The sequence below is a fragment of the Theobroma cacao genome, chromosome 3 (assembly GCF_053813885.1).
Source record: "Theobroma cacao isolate CCN51 chromosome 3, ASM5381388v1, whole genome shotgun sequence".
Lineage (NCBI taxonomy): Eukaryota > Viridiplantae > Streptophyta > Magnoliopsida > Malvales > Malvaceae > Theobroma > Theobroma cacao.
In genome coordinates, this window is record NC_142641.1 from 4,210,764 (window position 1) to 4,234,555 (window position 23,792).

General features: G+C 33.0%; 1 long non-coding RNA gene and 1 pseudogene across 1 annotated transcript; both read right to left on the reverse strand.

The window, feature by feature from the left end:
* Positions 1-666: 666 nt before the first annotated feature.
* Positions 667-21,256, reverse strand: LOC108661116 (uncharacterized; annotated as a pseudogene).
* Positions 6,776-8,666, reverse strand: LOC148763489 (uncharacterized). Its single transcript, XR_016025393.1, has 3 exons — positions 8,584-8,666; positions 7,851-7,934; positions 6,776-6,992 (listed from the first exon to the last, which is right to left on the reverse strand). It is a non-coding gene; the product is annotated as an uncharacterized LOC148763489 (long non-coding RNA).
* Positions 21,257-23,792: the final 2,536 nt, after the last annotated feature.

Here is a 23,792-nt window from a genome sequence, read left to right on the forward strand (position 1 = left end):
AATATTGAAATTTTTTTGTATTTTCCCTACAAGAGTGGCACACGTTTTGATACCATTATACCCCAACCCAAATAATTATTTGAACTAAAGTATTGATATATCTCAAGTGAAACAAATAGGTCTTTAATATGATTGTGCCTAAACTATTTACATATGCTTAAAATTTATCGAAATATAATTAGGATTAGTATAAATATATCATCTAAACATAGTAGCCACTTCTATTAGTGAACAAAACCCAAAGCTAATAAAAGAATTTCACAAGCATACTTTTGTGTAGGACTTGGGGATTTTCAAGAGTAACTTGAAGAATAAACAATCAAAGACTATTGTTGGATTTATCATTACAAGGTGAGTAAAACCCTCTCTTTCTTTTTTTTGAACAATTGATTCACCTAAATTTTCATTAGCTGACAATATACAAGTTGTCTATATGATCAATAGAAATAAATCAAGAGAAAGAATGGTACGTGGCTCAATGCAACACTTATCACCTGCATCAATGGTGTGTTGATCACCTCGGGTGTTGCCAGCATGGAGAGTATCATTCCTTCATGATAGCGAAAATTTTGAAACAAAGTGCATGTTTAGTCAACTTCAATAATAAAAATTAGCTAAAGATGGCATCCACACCATTTTTGTTAATAATGTAGTCATTCTTAATAGTCAGCACAAAAGAAACTCATATTTTGTTCCATTTAGTGGCTTGTTTACATCATCCCAGTTCTTCACAAATTAAATAATGAACTTTTGTGTATTTAAACCTGGCGACTAGTTAATTCCATCTACGGAAGGCCCAAAAACTCCTGAACATCTTTTAAGTTTGTATGATTTATGACAAGATCCTCATAGTACAAAACCATGTGATGGGTACTATTGAAGTATTCTAAAGCCTTGATAGCAGCCACCTCTACTTCTTTAAGATCACTTATTAATGATGTAGAATTAATTATTGGCTTGTAACTTGAACAGTAGTAGCATTTTCCTATGGATGAACATGAGACTTGTGGGTTCCATTTAATAGCTTAGCATAGCGATCATACGAATTCCTAAGCACTGAAACCATCCTTCGAAGCAAATTTCTTTGGAAGAGAAATATGCCCAATGATTGAAGTATTCTACTATTTCTTTATGGTGATCTATCAATCCTTCATTCAACATCCATTTGAAGCCAATTGTTTTAGAGCACTCATTCTTGGAGGCACTAGTAACTAGTTTAAATTATAAATGTCACGACCTGGTACTTCCTTCGAGCCCGTGACATCCGTCGCGATGTCTCGATAGACATTCATTACTCGAAATGTCAACTGAAACCTCGCAAGGCTCTCACATTAGTTTTACATCTCCCTTGTGAGCAATAGTTACTAAATATCATGTTTTAAAGAAATATAGACTAATTTCAAATAAAAAAGAATCAAAAAGTACTTTCTACTACATAGGGGTATTTTGGTCATTTGATCCAAAATTTTTGAATCTTGGTAAAAATATGATATACGAGTAATAAACATCCATTTCATGTCTAAAAATAAGTTTCGTTGTCTAATTCATCAATTTAAAGTGAAATTATAGCTATTCAAATTAAATAAAAATATTAAATAAAATATTTTATTTTTTTATAAAACAATATTTATAGAACTCTACGTAAATAATTTTTGTAGTGTAAAAACAAAATAAATTCATACATATAGTGGCACACGCAGTCAAGTATACAAAATATTCTACAATGACATGTGGGCCCTCAAAATAAACATATATGTACAAGACTATAGACCTGCGATTTCTGAGGGTGTAAACCCAAAAGCAAACCCTCAACATAATCAGCGGTCTACAGACTGCCCTGAGCCTGAAATGGGTGAAAAGAAGGGGTGAGTTTTTATAAACCTAGTGAGTAAGCAAATTTCATCTAAAACATCTAAAGCCGAGTAAATAGAGATAATTTAAAATATCTCATCATAATATGATTCATAACATCGAATCTCATTTCATTTCATAAATCAATTTCATTTCATAAAAATCAACAAGGCTTATGATTCTCGTAAAAACTTAGCTCGTGCCAAAAACTTGCACTCGGTGACACCTTGCGCCGAGACATGCAACCGACTCCGTCAAGGTTGTTAAAATAACATATAAGTATAAAATTCATTTTTTTTAACATTTAAAAGCATAGCCATTCCTTGGCGTTGGTTGAGTTTCACCTTGACGTGGTGGTTCGGCGTGAAGTGAACTCTAACGTTACCTTAGGAGATACCCTCCGCGCCTCTCATACTAAGGTAAAATATAATGGGGTTTACCGTGCCCCTCTAATAGGCTGATCCACGAAAACCCACCCACTGCAGTAAGCTAATCAATTATCCCATCAAATCAATAAAAATTTCGACAATATGATATTACCCAGCCTGTGTCACGGTAAAACAAAATAATTTATATATTCCACACAAAACACAAATCTAGCCATTCATGCTATCACATTGTCATAAGCCACCAATTCAAACCATATATCAAAACACGAGTATAAAGTCTCCACTTACTCAATTTCCAAAACCAGTATTCAATTTCAAAACAAGTTATAAAACTCATTTCATTTAACCAACACTTCAATTTTAAAACATAATAATTTACCATTTAAACTCAGTATTCTTTAAAACATAAAAACGAGTAGAAATAGCTTTAGATAGTTAAGATGAAAATTTGTTACTCACAATAGCAGGAGTTTGGAGTACTCCTATTCTTGGTCCTCGGGTACAATATCTTTACCTTTATCAGAGGGCTCACCACCTATACATAATACACGACACGTAATTCAATATATTTGTCCTAAACTGTTATAAAACTATTTCAAGCTCTATATGAATGCATGACATTAAATGAGAAATGTCCAAATAATCACTTAAAGACGGTGTTCTACGTGGATTCAATTATGATCGGACTGAATTTGTATTCGACCTAACTCGAACTATACACTGTTGAATTAACCAAAACATCCGATTCAACTTCAAATATATTCATTACACTTCCAATATTCCAAGTACACGAAAGTACCTCAATAAGCTTGATTGTAACTTAATTCATTGTAACCGAAATTTATTCCGATTTCGAACTAACTTGCTAATCAGTGTCAACACAATCTAATAAATCCATCTATATCATTAGGAATCAAATCCAAGTCCATTTACTATGATTTTCTCATTATTGTTCAAATCGTTTATTAAAGGAACCAAACGTTTCCATAACCGTTTTCAATATCTGGCACCACAATTCATCAAATACAAGCTAAATAACATGAGATTTAACAAGATTCATCATCAATGTGTCCTTTAGTAAATTCAACCAAGGAGGGTTTGATGAAGAACATGTGGTTTTCATGCTTGTTTTTCACACCAACTATCACAAAACAACTAAAAATGCGTATATAGCATGAAATCTAACAAAACCTGTGAACAAAACCTCTCCCCCTAGGTTCGGCCAACAAACTTTCCTTCATGAAATCTTGAGTTTCAACTACGAAAAATGAAAAAGAGAGCATGGGAAAGGTAGATCACAAGCTAAAATTGAAAAAGTTTAGCTTTGATTGCTTTGTTCTTTGAAATTCCACAAATTTCTCTTGAATTTTCCTTTTTAGGGTTTGTTTCTATTCTTTTCTCTTTATTCTTTGCTTTGACTGGCCATGAAGAGTGAAATGGGAGGAGTGTGTGCTGGTTTTTAAAGGATATTATAAAAGGATTAAAATTCACCACGTGTCACTATGTAATTGGTCCATGGTTAATAACTTAACAATTAAGTATTTGCTCACCACCACATGTAATTTCTTAATTAGCCAAAGTATAAAATGATAATAGGTGAAATTCATGGGCTTGATAAGTGTTATGGTGGTGTAAAATTCTAAAAATTTCAATTACGTCCCCGTGGATACGTAAAATGACCGTTTTGCCCCTATGTTCGAAAAAATATCGAAATTGAAATTTTTCACTTCTCAAATTCAAATAATGCTCTAATTAATCAAATTTAGTCAAAATATCATCCAACATTCCAATTTTGCCCCTACGTTATGAAAATTCCCGATTAGACTCCAAATCAATCCTCGAACTCTGAATCACCATATTAAGACATTCTAAGGTTCAATAACTCTCAAATACATCTTAAAATCTTTATTTGACCTAGTTCGAGGCTTTAATAAACTTAATTGTACCATTAGGTACAATACCGACTTTTAACAATTTTTTGAGGCATCTGCATACATTCTATCAAGCACATGAATAACATGATAAGTATATCATAGAGTAAGGCTTGACAGCACTACCCTCCTTAAAATAAAATTTTGACCTCAAAATTTCATTTACCGGACTCGGAGAAAAGATGCGGGTATTGGTTTCTCATCTAGTACTTAACTTCCCACGTCATCTCCTTCATCCGAGCATTCTTCCATAACACCTTAACCATTGGGATGCTCTTATTTCTCAACTCTCGATCCTTTCGGTCTAGAATATGTACAGGTTGCACCTCGAACTTTAAATCCTTTTGCAACTCAATCGGAGGTGCCTCAAGGATATGGGAGGGATCAGGTATATACTTCTTCAACATTGAGACGTGGAAGACATTGTGAATCCGATCCAACTCTGGGGGTTAACTCTAGCCTATGTGCCACTGGCCCAATCCTTTCAATAATACGAAAGGGTCCAATGTATCTCGGATTGAGCTTTTCTCGCTTTGCGAATCGGATCACATCTTTCATTATCCAACAAGATACCACAATTTACTACAATAATTTAATCAAATAAGACTTAATACCTTAAAGTATTCAAATTATTACCTTTCCAAGGAGAGACCTTAAGAAAAACTCTATCATCAACTTCAAATTCGAAATCTTTTCTCCGTCTATCCGAGTAACTTTTCTGCCTGTCTTGAGCTGTCTTTAATTATTCTCGAATAACCTTGATCTTGTCATTAGTCAGATCAATCAACTCTATATTAAATAATTTCCTATCACCCACTTCATCCCAATAGAGTGGAGTTCGGCACTTTCTTCCATACAAAGCCTCGTATGGGACCATCCTGATACTAGACTGAAAACTGTTATTATACGCGAACTCCACCAACGGCAAGTGTCTGTCCCAACTCCCAGTAAAGTCAATGATACAAGTCTATAGCATATCTTCCAAAGTCTGAATGGTCCTTTGAGACTGACCATTTGTCTGTGGATGAAAGGTAGTACTAAATCTCAACTTTGTCCTGAGAGCTTCCTGGAATTTAGGTCAGAATCAAAAAGTGAATCGAGGGTCTCGATCTGACACGATAGAAACTGGAACTCCATGTAATCTCACTATCTCATATATATAAAGCTTAGCCAGTTTCTCAATGGAATACGTGCTATCAATAGCTAAAAAATGGGCGGACTTAGTCAATCTACCCACAATCACCCAAATATCATCCTTCCCACTCTGCGTCCGTGGTAAATCCAATACAAAGTCCATAGTCACGTGTTCCCACTTCCATTCAGGGATAGGTAGAAGTTGAAGAGTACCCGATGGTTTTTGATGTTCCGTCTTGATTTGTTGGCATGTGAGACATTTCATCACAAACTCGACTATGTCTCGTTTCATACCCAGCCATCAATAACTTTCATCATCGTATCAATTATACAGCTCATTAAACACGTCGAATTTAAAACTCAAATTACCATGAATAATTCTTCACTTTAGTTGATCACATAATCATCTCTCTCTCTCTCTATATATATATATATATATATATATATATATATATATATATATATGTATGTCCATATACATTTACGTGCCATCATCCATCACTATCGATAAGGACCCTCGTTAACTACGTTCGAACTAAATTGCCTCTATTCATTCTAATCCATAACTAAGGTTCAATATCATATTCTCATAGCACATGTTTCCCCGTTTTACTTTTCTATTTTATTCCCATAGGTCAAGTTTAATCCATGAATATTAGGGCATAATCAACTCCAAATTACCTTTTTGGATGTTTGCGTTACCATTTAATTTACATCCCACCATAAATTGTTTCTTATGTAATTCATACGGATTCTCATTGTGCCTATGCATAACTTCACATAATTTACATACTTATATTCTTTTCTTATCATTCTCAATCCTATGTATAAGCTCCATCATACCACGCATCCTTGCATCACAATGTCACTAACCACATTTCAATCATTAAATATCATTTTCATCCAATCACAATCCGGTATCCACTTATGCTTTACGATATTATTGATCCTTCAAAGGTTTTCTTTAACTCATCCTTGTATCTTATGCAATATGACAATTCCTAAAAGTCATCTTCGTTTCTCATTTACCTTGTACACTTCCATCATATACGTCTTTATTCATTTCCATATTTGTCACAACCCGGAACTCCCATCGAGCCCGTGACAACCGCCGCGACGTCTCAATTTACATTCATTACCCAGAATGTCAACCGAGACCCCGCAAGGCTTTAATATCAGCTTCTCATTTCCCCTGTGGGTAGCTGTTTCCAAATACCACATTTTAAAAGATTTTAAACTGTTTCCAACTTAAACAAATGAAATAATAATTTCCGTCTCACAGGGGTATTTTTGTCATTTATCCCAAAAATCTCAAAAATCATCTAAAAATATAGTATGTAAGTGGAAAACACATATTTCTTAATCAAAAATAATTTTGGATGTCTAAAACATTCGTTTAAAATGGAATTATGACTGTTATAATAAAATAAAAATATTCAATAAAATATTCAATTTTCACATAAAACGATATTTTAAGAACACTGCATAAATAATTTTTATAGCGTAAAAGCAAAATAAATTCTTACATACCGTAATACAGATAACCAAAGTATAGAATTTAATTTACAGTGACACGTGGGCCCACGAATGATCAAAAGTATCAAAAGAAATGAACCTACAGTCTTTGGATGTGGCAAGTTCAACTGTAATCCTTGCCGATATCAGTTATCTACAATCTATTCTGAACCTGAAATGGGTGGAAATAAGGGTGGTGAGATTATAAAATCCCAGTGAGTAAACAAACATCACTCAAAATATCTAAAGTCGAGTAAAAGGAGACTATTAAAACATTTCATCAAACTGTAATTTATCATCTTTCAACTTATTTCAACCAAATGAAATCAATTTATTTAAAGCAAGTAATCAGTATGGCTTATGAATTTCTTAAAAAGCTTGGCTCATGCCAAAAATTATTATCATACTCAATTATTTGGGATACCTTGGCCGAGGGCTATCCCAACTGAGTCCGCCAAGGCTATTAGAAAGTCATGTTTTTATTTTGAAAACATAGCCATTCCTTGACGTTGGCCGAGTTCCCCTTCACGAGGTGGTTTGGCGTGAAGTGAACTCTAAAAGTTATACCTCGGGAGTTACCCTACTCGCCTCTCCAACCGAGGTAAAAATATAACAGGATTCCGTGCCCCTCTAATAGGCTAGTCCACAGAATCCAGCCCACTGCAGCAGGTCAAACCCACCATACAATAAAATTTTGACAGCATGACAGGGCTAATATATTACTACCCAGCCTGCAAGGGTAAAATAAAGCAATTCATATAATTCATAAAAACACAGCCCAGCCAGTCATGCCAATACAATAACATAAGCCATTAATTCAATTTTAAATTTACAACATATCAGTGGTCTCCAATTACTCTATTTTTCAAAATCGTTATTTCGTTTCAAGACAATTTATAAAATATTTTCATTTAAACTCATTTTGTTTACAAAACATAAAAATTTACCATTTGAACTCATTTTCATAAAATTCACCAAAACCGAATAAAAACATACTTTAGATAATTAAAATGATGGTAAGGTTACTCACCGTGTCTAGAGTGAGGATTTTCGAAATACTCAGACTATTGATCCTCGGGTGCAATTTCCTTGCCTTTATTAGAGGACTCACCACCTTGACACAGTACAAAATCGAGAAATTCACCACATTGGTACTAAATTGAAATTAAACTAATTTAGACTACTAATGCTTGATATGGAATGCAAAAATGTCTAAATTTTTGCCTAAATGCGGTGTTAGCCTATTTCGGTCTTTTACCCGATAAATTGATATACGCGTCCGTTTAAACTCCAAATTAATTTTTTTCAATTTCTATACCTCAATTGCACCCAAATTGACTTAATGTCCCTCAGTGTGGTGCAAATTATCAGTCCCGATAATAAATTACGAAAATACCCCTAGTGGGTAAAAAATTGTATTTTTGCTCCGAAAATTTCCATTATTTTTCTAGGCTCATAATTCATCATTATTCATCATAATTCCTCAAATAACCATCAAGATCAGCAGCCAATATTCCCCTAGAAAATTCAGCATAATGGGTTTCAATGGGAGAAAATTATATTTCTAGCTTATTTTTGCTATATTTCAATATAACTTAACTAAAATCACTTAATTCAATTAAAATCAACCAAAAATCAAGCTCAAAACTCATCCATGGAGGTTTGGCCAGCATGGGTGTCCATACCCACTTTCTAATTTTGCATGGAAATGAGAAAAAAATGCATGGGTAGTGAAAATCACAAGGAAAATCAATGAAATTTACCTTTTTAATGCTTGATTTCTTGATTTCTCTTGATTTTCCCCAAATTTTTCAGGTAGGATTCTTGTTTTTTTTTTTTCCCTTTTCTCCCCTGGTTTGGACAGCTGAAGAAGATGAGAATTCCGGAATTTTCACCTTTTTAAAGGCTAAAATAATATAATATTATTTTATTCATTTTTTTAATGTTTTATTAATTCCTTAAATTCTAGCCATCCATTTATTTCCAAATTTTCACCATACACTTGTCCCACATATCCATAGCTTAGGTAAAATTCTCAGACTTATCCAAAGTCTTGGTGGAGTAATTTTTGAAATTTACACTTTTACCCCCGTAAAAGTCAAAAATTACATTTTTGCCCCAAAAATTGAAAAATTGCCCATAGACATATTTTTCATCCCTTATACTCATACCATTCTCCAATTTGTCAAATTTGATCTAAATTCTCTCAAAATCTCAAATTTTGTCTGCGGGTGGCAAAATTACGATTTTGCCCCTACACTCTAGAAATCACTGGAATTAAACTTTTTCACTGCCAAACCCTCAAATTATACTCCAATACTCAAATCATACTCCAATAAGTCAAATGGGGCTAAAAAAATTCTTTTCTAAAAATTCCCATTGTGTCCTTGGGTGGCAAATGACCATTTTGCCCCTGGACAGTAAAAATTCTAGTTTGACTTCAAATTGATCCTCGAACTCCAAATCATCATATTAAACCATTCTGGGACTTTAATATTCTTAATTTCATTTTAAATTCTCTATTTGATCTAGTTCGAGACTTAAATTAACTTAATTGTACCATTTGGTACATTGTCGTCTTTTAACGATTTTTCTTTCAGAGCTTTCCAAGTATGCAAGCATATTGTCAATCATATGAATGACATGGAAAGTATTTTATAAGGTCGGGCTTGACAATATTAGTTAGTCACTTAAGATTTAAATTCATTGAAGTCGTGTGCATTTCTTATATTTTGAAAACTAGTTTCCCTCGTTAGGAAATTTTCATTAACTAACTTCATTATCAAGATTACCTTTAATCATCTTGTACTATTTCTTTACACCAATATACTCATACGTTCTCTTCTGCATCTGCACAATCAACTCTGATATTTATAAACTTAATATAGATTTTACTGAGGTATCCTTCGACATCATCGCCAATATCTAATTTCAACCTCACATCGAGCGACCTCATAACTTATGCTTTAACCACTAAGCTCCTTGACAATTCCAAGTTCCACATTTCCTTATCATATATATAAAATATTTTAAAGCACTACTAACCATTATTCTTGACACTTGTTGTTCGGTCTATTTGTCAAACCCTGCTTTGTAAAATAATTATAATGTCATTTACATACTCGATAGAATGTTTGTATATTTAGGAAGTTTGAGAAATTGTTAAAAGACGATATTGCCCTTAATGGTACCACTGAGTCGATTAAGCCTCGAACTAGTTCAAATAGGAATTTTAAGGTGAAATTAAGAGTTTCACAGTTCAGGGATGACTCAAAATGGTAATTCGGAGTTCGAGGATCAATTCGGAGTCAAATCGAAGTTTTCACTATCTAGGGGCAAAATCGTAATTTTTTCACTCACGGATAAATTTTGAGATTTTGAGAGAATTTAGATCACATTTGACAAATTGGAGAATGGTATGAGTATAAGGGATGAAAAATATGCCTATGGGCAATTTTTCAGTTTTTGGGGCAAAAATGTAATTTTTCACTTTACGGGGGTAAAAGTGTAATTTTTAAAAATTTACCCCACCAAAACTTTGGAAAAGTCTAGAAATTTCATGGAAGACATGGATAAGTGAAGAGGATTGAGTGGTAGAAAAAGAAAGTCAAAAAGAGGGCTAGAAAAAAAAATAATAAAATATTCAAAAGGTAAATAAAATAATAATATTTTATTAAGCCTATTAAAAGGCTTGAAAATTCCAGAATTATTCATTGGGAGGGTCAGCCAAAACCAGCAGGAGAGAGAGAGAAATAAGAACAAACCCTAGAGTGAGAAAATTCAAAGAAAAAGTGTGATTTTTCAAGGAATCAAGTGTTTAAAGGTATGATTTTTCAAGCTTAGCTTAAGATTTATCATTTCCATGCAATTCTCCTTATTTTCTATGGTTAAATTATGTGTTTTGATGATGGATTCAAATCTGATGATATGGGTTTAGAGAGAGAAAGTTGTTAGATTAATTTGATTTTGAACTATGTTAGTGTTTAGTATTAGTTTAACATGTTTATGAGTAAAACAACAAGAAAAATATTCATTTTCTCCATGAATTTCTCTAGGTCGAATCTAGCCAATGGTGTGTGAGGATGAGGTTGACTTTATTTTAAGAGAATTAGATGGAAAAATGATGAATTATGAGGTTGGAAATTAAATGGGAATTTTTGGTGCAAAAAAATTAAAATTTCTACCCACTAGGGGTAAAAGCGTAATTTGTGATCCGAACTGATAAATTGGACCACATTCACAGTCATTGAGGTATTGTGGATATAATTGGATAATTGAAATTGAAATGGATGGAATTGGAGTTGAATTGGAGATTTTAGAAATTTACACCGTATATAGGCAAGTTAGGTCGGACACTGTGATTAAACGAATGCCCAAACATTTCACACCCTATCTAGTGCATATGCATGGATAAGAGCCTGAAATAATATATATTGATTTGACACAAATTATTGAATTTTTTGTGTCATGTATTGTGGATAGGTGGTGAGCTATCTGATACGGGTAAAAGACTACACCGGAGGATCGAGAATAAGAGTATATGTACTCCTATTACAGTGAGTAAACTTACTATCGTCTTAATTATCTAGAGTAGATTTATTTAATTGTGTGATTTTATGGAAAAATGGTTTAATTGGAAAATTATTGTGTTTTATGAGAAAATGAGATTTTATAAAATAGTTTTATAAAATTTTTGAAAATTTAATAATGATTTAAAAAATAGAGTAATTGGAGACCTATACTATGATTGTGTTGTTTATCCATGATTTTACATTAAATGGCTTATGATAAATGTGGGTATGACTGGTTATTTTTTTATGATTTAAAGAATATGTGAACTGCTTTGATTTGCCTTGAATGTGTTAAGTGAGCCATGTCATACTATGGTGATTTTATTGGTTGGTGGATTATAAAGTGGACACTGCAGTGACGGGGGTTCCGTGGGCCAGCCTAATTAGAGGGGCACGGTTCCCAATTATTGAGCTTACCTCGATTGGAGAGGCGCGTAGGATAACTCCCGAGGTAGGATTTGAGTACACTTCACGCTGGCCACCACGTGAAAGTGGGACTCAGCCAACGCCAAGGAACGGCTGTGTTGTCAGAGGTGAAATGTGTTTGTGTGTGTGACAATAAACAGCCTTGGCGGTCTCGGTAAGATGCTTTCGTGAGGTATCCCCGAGAATGGATTTTTGGCAAGGGCCAAGTTTTTCAAAAGTGCATAAGCCATGTTGAGTAATTAGATGAAATCCAATTATTTATATGGGTTGAGATGAATTATTTTAATTGTCTCCTATTACTCGGCTTTAGATTATTTTGATGATATCTGTCTACTCACTGGGATTTTATAATCTCACCCCTTCTTCCTATACATTTTTCAGGCTCAGAATAGGCAGTAGACTGTCAATTGCATCGAGAAGTAAATTTCGGAGTTGCATCCTAGAAAGCAAGGTTATAGACTTAAACCTTCTCAGTTATTTGGGGGCTCACGTGTCATTGTAATTTAAATTGCATACTCTAGTTTTCTATATTATAGTATGTATAAATTTATTTTGTTTTTATGTGCATAAAATTAATTTTTTTTATGTTTCAAAAATATACATATATATATATATTGTTTTACATTAAAATAGATTATTTTAATTTATATTTTTAGTTTATTTTATTATTCAAAAAAAAAAAGAAAAGGAAAAAAAGAGAGAGGAATGGAAAAACTGGTACAAAAGCCTTGCGAGGTCTCGAAAGGCGTTCGGGGGAAGAATGTCTATCGAGGCTTCGCGGCGGTTGTCACGGGCTCGATGGGAGTTCCGGGTCGTGACACTATTCGTTTCAAAACTCTTATACATTGCCAATATATAAGTCAACGAAGAAACTTTTCAATTCATTGATATCAATACCTTCAAAAACCTTAAAACTCCAATTAACGAAGCTTAACATCAAGTCCAATGACCTTAATTCAACTCGTAAGTTCAACTTCCCGTCTTTCACCTCTTATTCCTACGTCCCAAATATGAGGTGTTTCTAGCACGGCGGCATGGTGGCTGCTTAAGTTTACTTAATCAACACTATTTGTCTAAATTTAAGGTTACTATATTAATCATCCTTAACTGTTTGGTTTTCCTCCAAGCTTACGTCGCAATTTCCATAACCATTATATTCTCTTGTGCTTATCACATATAATAGACCAAGCCAATACTTTCAAATTCATCTCATTCTTTAACACTTGTCAACATCCATTACCACAGGTAAGAATCCCTACTTACTTTCCTCAATTTCGACATATTTCAAATTATACACCACTTAATTATTGCATCTCACCTTTGCGGTCATAAGATCAAAGTTTCTTAAGCTTAGGATGTAGAAACTTCCTTTTAGAGCATATTTGAAAATCAACATTTTTTGAATCCGTTACCTTTGAAGAAATCAAATTTAAGACTAATCATTTGCACCATAGTTTGCATACTAATCCAAGTAGACTTTTAAATTGATCCTTACAATAATTTGTATATCAAGCTCCAATATAAATCTCCATATAGTATTTAGACTAGAATCAACCTTTTAAAGCATTTAATTTCAAACAACTAAATCCATATCTAGTCCTTTAATCCTTTGGCTCCACACTAAGCATTGTAAAATTCAAGCCCATCCTTAAAGTAGATCAATAGAGAATTCGAGTTCTCGATCAAGAGGTAGTCTTGGTAATTCATCCAAAAACACATCAGAGAACTCATTTACTATTGGGACATCCTTTAACTTAGGTTCCCCCTTTGATGTATCAATCACATGTGCTAAATAAGCAGGATACCATTTCTGCACTAGTTTCAAAGCTTTGATAGCCGAGATTACATAGGATGGTAATACTCGACGTTCCCCTGCAAATACAACTTTTACTCCTTCAGAATTCTGAAGTACAACTTCCTTCCTGAAACAATTTACATTCATTCGATGTGCAGTCAACCAATCCATACCCAATATCAAATCAAAATCTCAAATTTCTAGGGGAATTAAGTCAACCCTGAATTCTTCCTCACCAACTCTTATCCACAGTCTCTATAACAGGTGTTTCTAACCAACTGCTCTCCTAGAGGGGTATGAACTACAATTACCTCCTCTAAAAGTGACAGGTTCCTATCAGAAAAGGATGCGAATGTCATGTTCACATAAGATCTATCTAAACTAGAATCCATTAAGACATAAGCATCTCTGTCAAATACAGACATGGTATCTGTCACTACATTGGGTCGGACTCATGCCTCTTCCTCTCTCGACTGATCTAGTGAGAGGTGGAAGTCCACTTTGAGGAGGCATAATAATTTATAAAAAGAACCAGAACAAGTTTAGACAACTTCAGGTTCTATATGCAGATGCATGTATTCGACTTAATCTAACCTAACTTGGGGTCACACTGACATTGTAATTTTTTTAAAAATAACTTTAAAACCAAAAGCTCTAATACCAATTGAAATGTCATGACCCAATACTCCCTTCGAACCCGTGACATCCACCGTGATGTCTCGATAGACATTCATTACCTAGAATGTCAATCGAAATTTCGCAAGGCTCTCGCATCAGTTTTACATCTCCCCTGTGAACAATAGTTACTAAATATCATATTTTAAAGAAATATAGACTAATTTCAAATCAAAAACAATCAAAAAGTAATTTCTACTATACAAGGGCATTTTGGTCATTTTATCCAAAATTTTCGAATCTTGGTAAAAATATGATATACGAGTAATAAACATCCATTTCATGTCTAAAAATAAATTTCGTTGTCTAATTCATCAATTTAAAGTGAAATTATAGCTATTCAAATTAAATAAAAATATTAAATAAAATATTCTATTTTCTTATAAAACAATATTTATAGAACTTTGCGTAAATAATTTTTGTAGCGTAAAAGCAAAATAAATTCGTACATACAGTGGCACACGTAGCCAGGTATACAAAATATTCTACAATGACATGTGGGCCCCTAAAATAAACATATATGTACAAGACTATAGACTTGCGATTTCTAAGGGTGCAAACCCAAAAGCAAACCCTCGACATAATCAGCGGTCTACAGACTGCCCTGAGCTTGAAATGAGTGAAAAGAAGGGGTGAGTTCTTATAAACCCAGTGAGTAAGCAAATTTCATCTAAAACATCTAAAGCCGAGTAAATGGAGACAATTTAAAATATCTCATCATAATATGATTCATAACATCGAATCTCATTTCATTTCATATAAATCAATTTCATTTCATAAAAATCAACAAGGCTTATGATTCTCGTAAAAACTTGGCTCGTGCCAAAAACTTACACTCGATGACACCTTGCGCCGAGGAATCCAACCGAGTCCGTCAAGACTGTTAAAATAACATATGAGTATAAAACTCATTTTTTTTAACATTTAAAAGCACAACCATTCCTTGGTGTTGGCTGAGTTTCACTCTCACGTGGTGGTTCGACGTGAAGTGAACTCTAACGTTACCTTAGGAGATACCTTTCGCGACTTTCATACTAAGGTAAAATACAACGGGGTTTACCGTGCCCCTCTATAGGCTGGTCCATGAAAACCCACCCGCTGCAGTAATCTAATCAATTATCCCACCAAATCAATAAAAATTTCGGCAATATGACATGGCTAATATGATATTACCCAGCCTGTGTCACGACAAAGCAAAATAATTTATATATTCCACACAAAACACAAATCTAGCCATTCATGCCATCACATTGTCATAAGCCACCAATTCAAACCATATATCAAAACACGAGTATATAGTCTCTACTTACTCAATTTTCAAAACTAGTATTCAATTTCAAAATAAGTTATAAAACTCATTTCATTTAACCAACACTTCAATTTTAAAACATAATAATTTACCGCTTAAACTCATTATTCTTTAAAACATAAAAACGAGTATAAATAACTTTAGATAGTTAAGATGAAAGTTTGTTACTCACAATAGCAGGACTTTGGAGTACTCCTATTCTTGATCCTCGGGTACAATATCTTTACCCTTATCAGAGAGCTCACCACCTACACATAATACACGACACGTAATTCAATATATTTGTGCCAAACTGTTATAAAACTATTTCAGGCTCTATATGAATGCATGACATTGAATGAGAATTATCCAAATAATCACTTAAAGACGGTGTTCTACGTGGGTTCAATTATGATCGAATTGAATTTGTATTCGACCTAACTTGAACTATACACTATTGAATCAGCTAAAACATCCGATTCAACTTCAAATATATTCATTACACTTCTAATATTTCAAATACACCAAAGTACCTCAACAAGCTTGATTGTAACTTAATTCATTGTAACCGAAATTCATTCCGATTTCGGACTAACTTGCTAATCAGTGTCAACACAGTCTAATAAATCCATCTATATCATTAGGAATCAAATCCAAGTCCATTTACTATGATTTTCTCATTATTGTTCAAATCGTTTTCTAAATGAACCATACGTTTTCATAACCGTTTTCAATATCCGGCACCACAATTCATCAAATACAAGCTAAATAACATGAGATATAACAAGATTCTCATCAATGTGTCCTTTAGTAAATTCGGCCAAGGAGGGTTTAATGAAGAACATGTGGTTTTCATGCTTTTTTTTCACATCGACTATCACAAATCAACTAAAAACGCGTATATAGCATAAAATGTAACAAAACCCGTGATCAAAACCTCTCCCCCTGGGTTCGGCCAGCAAACTTTCCTTCATGAAATCTTGAGTTTCAACTATGGAAAATGAAAAAGAGAGCATGGGAAAGGTAGATCACAAGCTAAAATTGAAAAATTTTACCTTTGATTGCTTTGTTCTTTGAAATTCCACAAATTTCTCTTGAATTTTCCTCTCTAGGGTTGTTTCTATTCTTTTCTCTTTGTTCTTTGCTTTGGCCAGCCATGAAGAGTGAAATGGGAGGAGTGTGTGCTAGTTTTTAAAGGGAATTATAAAAGGATTAAAATTCACCACATGTCACCATGTAATTGGTCCATGGTTAATAACTTAACAATTAAGTATTTGCTCACCACCACAAGTAATTTCTTAATTATCCAAAGTATAAAATGATAATAGGTGAAATTCATGGGCTTGGCAAGTGTTATGGTGGTGTAAAATTTTAAAAATTTCAATTACGTCCCCGTAGACACGTAAAATGACCGTTTTGCCCCTATGTTCGAAAAAATGTTGAAATTGAAATTTTTCACTTCTCAAATTCAAATAATACTCTAATTAATCAAATTTAGTCAAAATATCATCCAACATTCCAATTTTGCCCTTAGGTGACAAAATGACCATTTTACCCTTAGATGGCAAAATGACCATTTATCCCCTACATTATGAAAATTCCCGATTGGACTTTAAATAAATCCTTGAACTTCGAATCACCATATTAAGACATTCTAAGGTTCAATAACTCTCAAATACATTCTAAAATCTTTATTTGACTTAGTTCGAGGCTTTAATCAACTTAATTGTACCACTAGGTACAATATTGACTTTTAATGATTTTTCGAGGCATTTGCATACATTCTATCAAGCACATGAATGACATGACAAGTATATCATAGAGTAGGGCTTGACAATAAATTTTTTCTAAAGTTTGTATAATAGTCAAAATCTTTTTCCTCCTATCCATTATAGAGAATATCTCTCTATTTGAGCTTACATTAGTATGACTATTTAGCAAAGTCTCAAACCATCCATTTCCTAACCTTTGCTATTAGAATGTTAGCTCAAAAGGAATAACTTCAAGAGAAGGGTGAATTAAAGGTTTTCAAAAATTCTTGCAAACTTGAAGAGTAAAGTATTATTTTTTTTAAACCAGGTAAGAATGAAAAATTTCTTTAAAAATAATGAACTAAGTTGTAGAAATTCTTTTTCAAGTATTTCAAAAAAAATTTAGAGAAAAAATAAAAATAAAAGCAATTTTAGAGAGCAAAGAAAGAATATAAGGATTTTTCAGAGGTCTAGCCTCTTTGCCTATGTCTTCTCCTTTAGATCACCAAGGAGTTTAATATCCACTATCTCAAAAATTCTTTTTTAGAACAAAGCATAACCCTCATAATCAGTCTTTCAAAGGCCTAGACTTAACCTCTACTTTTTCACTTGGTAAGGAATAACCATTCAACAACACTATCTTTAAAGGTTAAGATAGAACCTTTACAATCAATATAATAAGGATGAAAAAGAAAACTCAAGTGCCTTTACAAGACTGAATAATATAATGAGTTCAAGAAGACTATGAAGGCTCTTGAAAGAATAAGGAAGCTTAAGGCTTTAGTAACTCAATGAAAGAGCATTTTGATTTTGAGAGTAATTTTGGAGAAATCTTGAGTTGGCCTTATATCACTAAAGCATTTAGGATCCACTATCTAAAAAATGCTTTTCTAAGACAAAACATAACTCTCACAATTAGTTTTCTTAAAGGCTTAGACTTAACCTTTTTACTTTTTCACTTGATAAGGTATAACTATTCAACAACACTTATCTTTTCAAGGTTAAGATAAAACCTTTACAATCAATACAATAAGGATGAAAAAGAAAGCTCAAATGCCTTTAGAAGGCCCAATAATACAATGAATACAAGAACAGTTTGAAGGCTCTGGAAAGAATAAGGAAGCTTAAGGCTCAAGTAGGTCAATGAAAGAACACTTTGATTTTGAGAGTTATTTTGGAGAAATCTTTAGTTGGCCTTGGATCACTAAGGAGTTTTGAATCCATTATCTCAAAAATGCTTTTCTAGAACAAAGCATAACCCTCACAATCAGTCTTTTCAAAGACTTAAACTTAACCCTTCTACCTTTTCACTTGGTAAGGTATAACCACTCAACAATATTATTTTTTCAAGGTTAAGATAGAACCTTTACAATTAACACTTACAATCCCCAAAAGGTCCAGTTAGGGAACACAATGTCGAGTGCTTTCTCCTCTTCATAGTAATGGAACAACGGTGCTGGTGATGTAGAATTAAGTCCTTGGTAGTCCTTTTTCTTGATCATTGTCTTGTCTCTAGTAAAGAACAAAAGGTCCAAATTTGGCAGCATTCCAAGGTAAAACCTTAGAAGCTTCCAAATACCCCATAACGTAAACAAATCTCTAGTTTGATAAGGTTTGCCAGACTTTTCCATATTGACCTCGCCATTGACTATTTGTAATCTAAGCTCCGCACTCGATTTCCCTCTTTCAATCATGTTTTAAGTAATTCATGAACTCTTCGAGTGTTGTAAATTATTGTGGATCCACCGAAAGTAGTCGGGACATGTTTTGGTTGAAAACTCATCAGGTTCAAATACCGATGGGTAATTTTTTGGGTATTTTTATCATAATCTTGGGTGAAAGCAATTTAAAGGATTTTTAATTCTTGGAAGTTGCTTTGTGGTACTACTTCGTGAGGAATAAATCATCTGGGTAAATGGATTACGTTGTATAATAGACTGAGAAAAAAGTAGACAAAAAAAAAAGTTAAGCTGTTGCAATAATCTTCTAGTAACAGAACTTGATATATGGAAATCTAATGCCTTTGATGTATACAATCTAGTACCAATTTCATTCTTCTTCAGTTTATTGTTTGAACAATAAGTTAATAATGCTGACATAGACTATTAATTGAGTCAGTCTCTGGATGCATTATTTGAAGAATGTTGAGGCGCATCCATGTTTTCCCCTTCTTGTTTGGTAGAAATACAAGCAGTTACCTTTGTTAATTTAATATGAAAAAAATATGTGCACTTAAGGTGCATTCAATTCAAATGCTTATGAAGAGGATTCATTTCAAAGTGACAATTAAGGAATCTATATTGTCTTTTGTTGGAAAAATAGTGTATTTCATAAGGTTTAAACATCTCACATTACCAAGGTACAAGAGAGATGAGTGCCTTATATATAAAAACTCATAATGGGCTTGTTGCAAGGAAGAAAAAAGAGTGGGCTCATGCGCACACATGAGATTAGGCCAAGCCTTGAAAAAATATAGATTCTCCCCCCCTACGCATGAGTATATATGTGGGCTAGGCCCAAGTGATATTTTGTACTTTGGTGGTGAATTTTATTTTTTACCTTACCTTGACTTAGTCTTTTTACTATGAAGAAAGAATTAGTCTTTGATTCACATTTTTCCATTATAAATATTTTGTAACGTTAGACATAATATTTTATCTTGATTTAGTCTTTGATTCTTTTAAGATATTTATAATGTTACAAAATATTTTATCTTGATTTTCTCTTGATTCTCTCAGCCGTTTCTCTCTATAATTTTTTTGCCTTACCTTGGCTTTGTCGTTTTACTATGAAGAAAGAATTAGTCTTTTATTCACATTCTGCCATTATAAATATTTGTAACGTTAGACAAAATATTATATCTTGATTTAGTCTTTGAGTCTTTTAAGATATTTATAACGTTATAAAATATTTTATCTTGATTTTCTATTGATTCTCTCAACCGTTTCTCTTTATAATTTTTTTGCCTTACCTTAACTTAGTTGTTTTATTGTGAAGAAAGAATTAGTCTTTGATTCACATTCTACTGTTATAAATATTTTGTAACGTTCGACAAAATATTATATCTTGATTTAGTCTTTGATTCTTTTAGGATATTTATAACGTTATAAAATATTTTATCTTGATTTTCTCTTGATTCTCTCAGCCATTTCTTTCTATAAATATAGCCTCCATGTTCATTCTCAACACACCACAAGTTCGCTCATCTCCTCTAAAGCTTCTCTCCATATTTTCTCTTTTTCTTTGCTTTTTCGCTGGGTTTTTTTTTTTTTCTAGAAAAGTCTTTTTGCTGTTCCTGCTATCCCTTACTAGTTTGTGCAAACTAATAAGGAAGGGTCTATTGAATCCTAAAGGATAACTGCTACAGTCCTTTTGCATCGAGTTTTGTACTTTGAAAGGGCAGAAATTATCCTTAAGGACAGTGATATCACGCTTTAAACTTTCTTGAAATGTTTCCATGCTTTAGTATTTTTTCAACATGTTTTTGTATTCTAAAAATATTTTACTAATATCTAAATATTGGTATTACTGGTATTAGTTGCGTCTAAATAATATTATTAGTTTATGATATTAAAAAAAATAACGGTATTAATTATATTTGATCTTTTTTTAATAATAAATACGTGTTTTTTTTTCGTTTATTCACTTCTAGATATAATTATGAAACTCATCTTTCTCAAATTTTACCTAATAGAAGAGTACCAACATGAGCTGATGGATATATATGGAAAATAATGGTAGAGAAAGCAGAGTTCAGGAAAAACTTACGAGATACATCAAATGAACCAAAGCACTAGTAAAAAGGAAGAAAAAAAAGAATATGCAAGTAGTTGTGAAAACCAGTCTCTTGACTCGTCTAAGACCAACCTTGGAAAAGCAACCACAGAATTGATCACCGTGACGCCAAAAGCCATTAGCATTGTTTGCCATGGTAATGTGCAAATGACAAACTCAGAGGCAAAACCTACAAAGATTTGAGATTACTCCTGGTAGTGTTAAGATTCACAACTTTGATTCAAAAGCCAATGTTTAGGTGGTGTTATATATATAGAAAAAACATGGGCCAAAATAAACGATGTAGGATAAGCATTTGAAGATAATATGGAAATCAAACCATGTATAGTGTGTGCTTTCCTTGAGCGAATTGCCTTTTATGTTTAATTTTAATCCTTAATCTATATAAGGTAAGATGCAAGAAATGCATTTGTAGTTGCACTCATATACCATAAATATGCTATCAAAATTTAGGAAGATGAGATATTAGCTAAACTATATTTGGAATTACATACACAGTTTTGTTTGGAGAGAGATTTTTTAAGTTTTTAACTTGGATACGTTTCCTAAATTATTTATTTTAATTTATTGTTGGGTACTATTTTATTGATCTATTGGTGAATTATAGTACTAAGACTAATGAAATTCAAAGAATCTAGTTAAAGAAATGTAAAAGGATGAAGACTTGCGATTTTTTATTGGGTTTGAGACAAACAATTCAATCCCATGTCCAGAAACAATAATAGTTTTAACTAAAATAGATCATGGAATTAATAGTTTCTGCAAAATAATATATTTTAATAGCTAACTTATTAATACACACTTAAACTTTCAAGAAAAAGAAAAAAGCAACTAAGTTATGTTGTTTAAAGGATACCTTCCATGCTAATGAATGCCGCTATGCTATCTTCGATTATAATTTCACTACAAATGAGAATTCTTGGAAAAGCAAGATTTTCTTATTTGCATGGTGTATGAAAAAAAAAAAACAACATATTGTTTCTCTATATTCCCTTTTGGAAGGATTGTGTCTAAATGGAACCTTTTGGGATGAGAAGTGGGCTTAGATACGGGTGTATATTGTCATCGTTTCTTTTTAATATTATGATAGAGGCTTTTAGCTAGATGATGGACAAAGGGGAGGCTATGGTATTTTGTCGCAGATTCCCATTGGCACTAACAAATTAGGGATCTATCATTTGTTGTTCACCAATGATACCATGATTTTTTGCGAACAGGAGTTGGAGAGCCTCCTAAATATTAAATAGATCTTAATATACTTTTAGGCTATCTTAAGGTTTAAGATCAATTTTTATAAAAGTAGTTTAATGGGTGTGAGGGCTGATGAGTTGTTAATTAGGGAAGGAATAGAGAGCATTGATGTCACGACCCGGTACTCCCCTCGAGCCCGTGACAACCGTCGCATTGTCCCGATCGACACTCATTACCCAGAATGTCAACCGGAACCCCACAAGGCTTTAATATCAGTTTCACTTTTCCCCGTTGAGCAATCGTTACCAAATATCATGTTCTAAAAGAATTTAAGCTATTTCCAACTGAAATCAATAAAAAAAATGATTTCTGTCTTATAGGGGCATTTTGGTCATTTTTTCTCAAAAGTTTCGAAACCAGTTAAAATATAGTATGCAAGTATAAAACACATAATTCATAGTCAAAAATAAATTTAAATGTCTAAAACTTTCATTTAAAATGAAATTATAACTATTTGAATATAATAAAGATATATAATAAAATATTCAATTTTCTTATAAAATAATATTTTTAGAACACTGCATAATTAACTTTTACAGCGAAAAAGTAAAATAAATTTATATATATTGTAATACAGATAACCAAAGTATAAAATTAAATTTGCAGTGACACGTGGGCCCACGAACGACTAAAAGTGTCAAAAGAATTGAACCTACATATTTTGAGGATGCTAATCCAATTGTAGTCCTCGATGAAATGAGCTATTTACCGACTATCCTGATGCCTGAAATGGGTGGAAAGGAGGGTGGTGAGATTATAAAATCCCAGTGAGTAAACAAATATCATTTAAAATATCTAAAGGCGAGTAACAGGAGATTAGTAAAACATTTCATCCAAATATGTTTTTTTCAGAACACAAATATTCATTTCATTTAAAAAAAACATTAATATGGCTTATGAGTATCTTAAAAGCTTGGCTCGTGCCAGAAACCATTATCATACTCAGTTATCAGGGATACCTTGGCCGAGGGCTATCCCAAACCGAGTCCGCCAAGGCTATTAAAAAGTTATGTACGCATAAAACATGTTTTCATTTTGAAAATATAGTCGTGCCTTGGCGTTGGTCGAGTTCATCATCACGAGGTGGTTCGGCGTGACATGAACTCTGTCCATACCTCAAGAGTTACCCTACTCGCCTCTCTAACCGAGGTAAAATATGTAAATATCCGAATTTCGTGCCCCTCTAATAGGCTGATCCACAGAATCCGCCTACTGCAGCAAGCTAAACCCACCATACAATAAAATTTTGACAGCATGACAGGGCTAATATTTTACTACCCAGCCTGCAAGGGTAAAATAAGACAATCCATACAATTCATAAAACACAGCCTAACCAGTCATGCCAACACAATAACAATATAACATAAGCCATCAATTTCCAATCATAAATTTACAACATACCGGTGGTCTCCAATTACTC